We start from the raw sequence: 8,332 nt of genomic DNA on the forward strand, positions 1-8,332 counted from the left end.
AGGAAAAAAAACATGCTCACACAATGGTTTGAGCATCTAACAAGGCAAACCAGCCATGACCACCAAACAGGAAGGGAACACATCCCAGAGGGAGACACCACCTCTGGGTTGTCAGGCCACACCTACTGTGGCTTCTCAGGAAACACCACCTCCTACAGCCCAAGCACTAAGGCCTCCACTGGGGAGGACCTCCTGGCCCAAGATCGCACCCCTTCCCCAGGCAGCCTCCATCCAGTGCTAGTCGAGTAGGAGGCCTGACCGAGCACCCTGCTCCAGTCTGGATAACTCTGGAGGACCCTTCATGGGCTGGCTGAGTTCCTTGTCAGGACTACCTGGGAGATCAGCACTCCCCCTGCCCTGTCTCACCTCCTCCACTCCTGCCCAAGGGGCTGATTCTGGGAGCACCGAAGGCAACTTGTTGTTGTTTAGTCTGACTCTTTGCAATCCCATGGAATGCACCATGCCAGGCCTCCTGCATGCAAACTTCAGCTAAGCCAGCTTCCTGGAAACTTGACCTGCCACAGGGCCCCCTCTCCCTCACAAATATCTTCCTCTTTCACTCTTCCCCAGTGCCATCCTTAACTCCTCTCTTTCTCTCACACCCACAGCCTATTGGTCAGAAATCCTATTAGAAAGTGAAAGTGAAAGTCACTCAATCATGTCCGACTCTTTGAGACCCCATGGACTGTATAGCCCATGGAATTCTCCAGGCCAGAACACTGGAGTGGGTAGCCTTTCCCTTCTCCAGGGGATCTTCCCAATACAGGGATCAAACCCAGGTCTCCCACATTGCAGGTAGATTCTTTATCAGCTGAGCCACAAGAAATCCTTTGGTTTTACCTTAAATTACACCCAGAATTTGACCAGTTCTCACTGCCCCTTCTACCGCTGCCCTCATCCAAGCCCCTGTTATCTCTCACCTGTGGCCCTTCAATGCCCTCCTGCCTCCATTCCTGCTCCTGCCCTGGCCACCCTTCAGTGCCTCTCAACAGAATGAAGCTCTCAAGTCAGGCCATGGGGCAGCTCTGCTCCAAACCCACTGGTGACTTCCCATCCCACTCAGGGTAAAAGCTAAATCCGTGCTGTGACTCAGCGTGCCTACGACAATTCTAGTTTATACCTAGTGTCCCAGCTTTTCACTTTCAAAAGTAGCCTAGTCTGGATCATCAGTTACATGGAACCCTCCATGAAGGAGCTTCCTGCTACCTCTGGGACCTTATCTCCTACTACCCACCCCTTGTTTACTCTGTTCTGGGACTCTATAATATTCTGCAAACAAGCAGACAAACTCCTACTGCAGAGTATTTCCACTTGCTGTTCCCTTGCCTGCAATTTTTTTTTTTTTTTTTACTTTATTTATTTGCCTGCACTGGGTCTTAGTTGCAGCATTTGGGATCTAGTTCCCTGAACAGGGATTGAACCCCAGGCCCACTGGATTGGGAGCATGGGTCTTGGCCATTGGACTACCAGGGAAGTCCCTGGCCACCCCATTTAAAATTTCAAATCTCTAACCCAACCCTTCCTATCATTCTTCCTTATTACATTTTTTTCTCCTTTTTAATCTTATCACTATCTAATAGGTTATGTATTTTACTTATGCTGGTATCTTAATCCATTCAGCCTGCTACATACCACACACTGGGCAGTTTGTAAACAATAGAATTTTACTTCTCTCAGTTCTGGAGATGGGAAAGGCTGAGATCAAGGCACCAGCATGGTCATGTTCTGGAGAAAGCCCCCTTCCTGCTGTGTAGCTGGGGCTTTCCTTCTGTGTCCTCCCTTGGTGGAATGGGCTAAGAGCTCTGTGGGGGTCTCTTTTACAAGGGTAGTAATTCAAATAATTTTTTAAATATTTATTTGGCTGTGCCAGGTCTCAGTTGCAGCACAAGGGATCTTTGATCTTCCCTGCAACATGTGGGATTTTTAGTCATGGCACTTGGGCTCTAGTTCCCTGACCAGGGATTGAACCCAGGCCCCTGCACTGGGAGCATGGAGTCTTAGTCACTGGATCAACAGGGAAGTTCCTCAAGTAATTTTTAATTTCAGTAAAAACAAAGAAGTTTTAGTATAAGTATGCCCCATACAATATTTGGGACATACTTATACTAGAAAAACTATTTCTTATTTCTCTTCAATTAAAACAACAAGGTAACCTGTATTTTCTCTGACTACCTACCCCCCCAAGCACGTGCCCTCTGATAAGGAGAGTTTTCATGCATGAAGGGCATCACTTTGCATACGTTAGAGATTGAAACCACCTCTGTCTCTCTGAGGAACCAAAAAGAGAATTGCTACACCTGCTAAAATTACAAATATATCCCCAATTTCACAAAACAAGCCACTGAAGATGAAACAGAGGTTTCTCAGAGGCCCCATAGCCTGGCATACCCCCCCCCCCACTCAAGTCTGCAAAGATTGACCTGGGCATGGTAGTGGGGAGCCCAGGTTTTGGAGTCCTGACTGACCCCCCAGTTAGAGACTCTCTTGTATAAAACAGCAAGAGGTCCACCTTGCCAGGCTGTGGGAAGACTGATGTATAAAATGCCTGCTACACAACAGGTGATCAACAGTGATGTCATTTGCATGGTGTCTGGCTCAAGCTGGGATTTGGTAAATGTGAATGAATCACCTCTGTATGGAGTGAGCCAGGAGGCCACAGGCCACCATTCATATTGAAGGGTTGCCCCTGCCCTGTTCAGCCACTAGATCTGCAAGCCACAGGTGTTCTTAAAGCCACATACTCGCGGGCAACTCTCCAGACCTTTGGAAGCAGAAAGAATGGATGTGTAGCTTGGGCATGCAGGTGTTTATCAAGCTGCTTAGGCAAGTCTGGGTTATGAACAGCCAGGATTAAAAACCATGGATCCAAGTCTCGGAGGAGTGCTCAGTCGAGAACCCTCTTGTTTTTTCCCTTCATCAGAGGTTCTCAGACTTTATCGCAACCAGAAGCCCTGGAAGAGCTTGTACAACACAGATTGCTGGGCTGCAGCCCAGAGTTTCTGACTTAGCAGGCAGGATGGACATGAGAATTTGCATGACTAACAAGGGTGATGCCGATGCTGCAGTCTGGAGACAACTTGAGAACCACCTCGCTCCATCCAAACCCCAGCTGCATAGCATCATCAACAGAGGGGTGTTTATTGTACCTATGTCTGGGCCCTAGAGGATCGTGTTTAAACAGTCTGTGGGTTGAGGGGGGGTAGGAGGGAGAAACCTGAGCTCCTCTTATTTCTAATGCCTCCTGGTCAGAAACATCCACTCTCCTTGAGCGAACTCTCTGCTCAAATCCCAAAGTGTGTCCTAAAACCAGCGAGGAGGGCCTCTCAGGAGCATCTCAGAAAGCCTGTCACTCGGGCCCCATCCCCAATACATTGGAATCAGAATCTGCATTTTAACAAGAATCCCTGGGAAACCCATCACAGTCAAGTCTGAGAAGCAATGCTTAGGCTCCAGCCTAAATGGCACATCTCAGAGAGGGCCTCTTCTAGCACCTCTGCCAGGGCAGATCTCCAGAACCCTCATGATGGAGAGAGAAATACAGAGGTAACACCACTCAGCCCCTTCCATTAGCCAGTCAAGAGGGTAGCCAAGTAAGAAAGTCTTTCACTCACATTGACTGATTGCCAGCTGAGTCAGTGCAGAAGCAACATTTGAAAACAGGTGTGAGCATCTATGTCTGTGTGTCTATTTATGCTTTGCAAATGGGTTCATCTGTACCGTTTTTCTAGATTCTACATATATGTGTTGATACATTTGTTTTTCTCTTTCTGACTTAACTTCACTCTGTATGACAGACTCTAGGGCCATCCACATCTCAGCAAGTGGCACAATTTTATTCCTTGTTACGGCTGAGTAATAGTTCATTGTATATATGTGCCACATCTTCTTTATCCACTCCTCTGCTGACAGACATTTAGGCTGCTTCCGTGTCCTGGCTATTGTAAACAGTGCTGCTGTGAACACTGGGGTGCATGTATCTTTTGGCAGAAATAGAGGCACAGATCACAAACTTACGGATACCAAGGTGGGGAAAGGGGGTGTGGGATGAACTGGGAGATTGGGATTGAAATATATACACTATTGATATTAGGTATAAAATAGATAACTAATGAGAACCTACTATATAGCACAAGGAACTCTACTTGCTCTGTGATGACCCAATTGGGAAGGAAATCCAAAAAGGATGGGATATATATACATAGGACTGATCCACTTTGCGGTACAGCAGGAAATAATATAACACTGTAGAGCAACTACATTCCAATGAAAATTTAAAAAGAAAAAACAAAGAAGGAAGTGAGCATCCCATGCCAACAGTGTATAACTCTCCGCAGTGACTTCCCTCCACCTGGGAGAAGAGAAGCCCTAGGGCAGGACAGACTCTGCCTAACCTAGAGTTAGCATGGTCCTGGATGGGTGGCGACCAGTACTCAGAGGTGTGGGTTATACTTATTATCATGCACAGGTTACAGACTTTGTATTTCAACACGAGGACTCAGCCATCCACCCCTCCACCTAAGCTAAAAGAACTCTATTAATTACAATCAATATTCTGGACTCAGAGCACAAAAGCCAAACAGGATCATTTTGGGAAAAAAATTAATAATATCAAGTTTCGCCAAGGGTGTAGCAAATAAGCCCCTCATAGCCTATTAGTGAAAGTGTCAATGGATGCAGAATTTTTGGAAGGCAAAAATCCCTCAAAATTTTAAATATGCATATTCTATGACCTGCACTCCCCAAACTAGAATTATAGCCTACAAAAATATTAGAAGACATACGTAAAAACACAAATATGGGGATGCCCTCTGCAGTGTTGCTTCTAATTTTAAAAAAATGGAAAGAAGCTATGGGTCTATCAAGAAAGAAGTGGATAAATTCTTACAGTGCAGTAGTCTCCTGCAAATTTAATGAAGGGGAACTATATATGTCCCCACATGAATGAGTCTGTGCACACATGCATGTGTCGTATAGTTCTATTTATAGTTTTTTAAAATTATATATATGTATATACAGACATGATAAAAATATGCAAATACACCCACCAATCTGTAAACAATGATTGCTTTCAGGAAGTGAGACTTAAATGGAGGAAGTGGATTTCACTTCTTCTGCATACCTATTTACAATTTTAAATTTGTTACAGTAAGCACGTATTATTATATAAAATACATTTCAAACAAGTAAAAATGATTTCTTAGGAACTGTTTTTTCCTGGATGTGTTTCCTAAGCTCATTTAGTTACACTGCTGCTGCTGCTGCTAAGTCGCTTCAGTCGTGTCCGACTCTGTGTGACCCCATAGACAGCAGCCCACCAGGCTCCTATGTCCCTGGGATTCTCCAGGCAAGAGTACTGGAGTGGGTTGCCATTTCCTTACACATCTCAGTCTTAGTCATTAGACACAGTACAATATACTTGAGTTAAATTTGGGCTTTCTTAGATAATAGTGAGAGCTGGACAATAAAAAAGGCTGAGCACCAAAGAATTGATGCCAAAAAAAAAAAAGAATTGATGCCTTTGAACTGTGCTGGAGAAGACTCCTGAGAGTCCCTTGGACAGCAAGGAGATCAAACCAGTCAATCCTAAAGGAAATCAACCCAGAATATTCACTGGAAGGACTGATGATGAAGCTGAAGCTCCGATACTTTGGCCACCTGATGCAAAGAGCCGACTCACTAGAAAAGACCTAATGCTGGGAAAGATTGAAGGCAGGAGAAGGGGACAACAGAGGATGAGATGGTTGGATGGCATCACTGACTCAATGGACATGAGTTTGAGCAAACTCTGGGAGACAGTGAATGACAGGGAAGCGTGGTGTGCTGCAGTCCATGGGGTCTCAAAGAGTCAGATACGAATGAGCAACTGAACAACAACAAAGTGGAACCCCTTAAGATTAAATCCAGGTAATCTTGATTGGCTTCTTGATGTCCAGAGGGCTTTGGTTTTTTTTCAATTTAGTATCTGGTGCTTGAAACTACATTCAAAATCTTTTAGACCCCAGCCTTCAATATTACCTCTAATTAAGAATGTGTTCAAAAAAATCTAGGATATCTTTTTCATAAATTGCTGCTAAATAAGTCACCCCAATTCTGTATTTAATTTTTTTTAATGTAAAGGCAGATGTTTTCATTTAGTTTTGTTAAGTTTCACCTTGTAATTTTTATTACCTAGTAAGAGTCTGTTACATAATTTCTGTCTTCAACGTAATTTGGGATCTTGCTTTTTTTTTTTGGGGGGGGGGGGATCTTGCTTTTTATTGTACTAGATACTCCTCTAAATATTATATGATCTAAAAGTTTAATCACTATGGAGGTTACAAAATTTATAGACATGTCTTTTAGAGACTACTCTTTTTAGCTGAGAATGACCAAAACCTATGTGAACTCAAGCACAAAGGAATCTATCAAACGGAGATGGAGGTGTCTTATTGACCACGAGACAGGAAGAGACACAAGGCAGAAGATGAGAAACTGTCAAGCCAAAGCAACACTCCCTCCCTCCCCTCTGTCTTTTTCAATCTCTCCACACCCTCCCCTCACTCTCCCCACACTCCCTCACCCCCTACCCTCATCCTTCCCACTGGCCCTTACTGAGTGCAAACAGAACCGGAACAGAACCACAGACCCACAGAGAGTAGGCCAGGGTGAAAGGACCTGCTACCCTCTGCCAGTTAAAGTCCTTTAAATTTTTTAAAAAATTAATTTATTTTATTTGGCTGTGCCAGGTCTTAGTTGCAGCACTCAGGATCTTCAGTCTTCACTGCAGCATGTGGAGTCTTTAATTGTGGCATGCAAACTCTTAGTTGTGGCATGTGGAATCTAGTTCCTCTACCAAAGATCAAACCCAGGTCCCCTGCATTGGGAGTGTGGCATCTTAGCCACTGGACCACCAGAGAAGTCCCTGCAACTCTTTACCTGGGCTTTGCATCCAGGCCTCAGGCCCCTTCTAGAGTAACAGTTCCATTTATGTCCTCTGGCTTCCCCTTAAGTCCACCCCCACTGACCCTGAAAGACACTGCAGATATTCAAAGTCAGCACCTTCCCTCTGGCCCCAGACTAAGGCTCAACTTCTGTTTCCAGGAGGCAGCAGTTTGGGTTATAAGTTCATCCTGTTTCAATCAAAGGGAACAGATTCAGATAGAACAAACATGGCTTCCTAGAGCCATCCTCTGTGGCCAGGTGCAGTTCTCAGAGACAGAGGTGTAATGTTGACAAGCACCTGATGAGTAAGCACTCCAGCTTTGTTTAACAGAAATATCAGTGGTCACCAAATCCAAGCCTAAAAGACCATGGCTCAGGTCCCCCCAGGTTCAAAGTAGGTGCATGAATTTGAAGGTGAAGAATGGACTACAATTTTAGTGGTTTGGTACACTGGCTTTGGAATCAAGTTGTGGCTCGGATGGTAAAGAATCCGCCTACAACGCGGGAGACCTCGGTTGGGAAGATCCTCTTGAGAAAGGAAAGGCTAGCCACTCCAGTATTCTGGCCTGGAGAATTCCATGGACTATAGTCCATGGGGTCACAAAGAGTTGGACACGACTGAGTGACTTTCACTTCCACTAGGTATTAATATATATTCCGACTCTGCCATGAACTAGGTATTTTAATCTTGGGCAAACTACTCAATCTCTTTTGGCCTCAGTTTCCTCACCTACAAAATGGCAAAAATAACAGCTAGTCTCATTGACTAGTTGTAGACACTAAATGAGATTATATAGCAGTCTTCCTAGCTCTTAGCAAGCATCTAACAAATGCCAACTATCATTGTTAATATTACATCATCATCTGGCCAATGGGCACACAGGAAGATGCTCAACATCGCTAATTATTAGAGAAACACTAAGCAAAATAACAGTGAGATATCACCTCACACTGGTTATAATAGCCACCACTAAAAATTCTACAAATAACAAATGCTGGAGAGGATGTAGAGAAAAGAGAACCCTCCGACAATGCTGGTGGGAATATAAATTGGTATAGCCACTATGGAAAACAATATGGAAGTTCCTCAAAAAACTAAAATTAAAGTTGCCATATGATCCAGCAATCCCACTCCTGGGCTCATATCTGGAGAAAACTGTAATTCGGAAAGATATATGCACCCTTCTGTTCATAGCAGCACTATTCACAATAACCAAGAAGCAGAAACAACCTAAACGTCCATCAACAGATGGATGGACAAAGATGTGGTATGCACACAGAGGAACACTACTCAGCCATAGAAAAGCCTGAAATAGTGCCATTTGCAGCAACACAGGTAGACTTGGAGATAACCATGTGAAGTGAAGTAAATCAGAAAGAGAAAGACAAATACCATATGATATCAATCATA

This window comes from Cervus canadensis, chromosome 12 (genome assembly GCF_019320065.1).
Source record: "Cervus canadensis isolate Bull #8, Minnesota chromosome 12, ASM1932006v1, whole genome shotgun sequence".
Classification (NCBI taxonomy): Eukaryota; Metazoa; Chordata; class Mammalia; order Artiodactyla; family Cervidae; genus Cervus; species Cervus canadensis.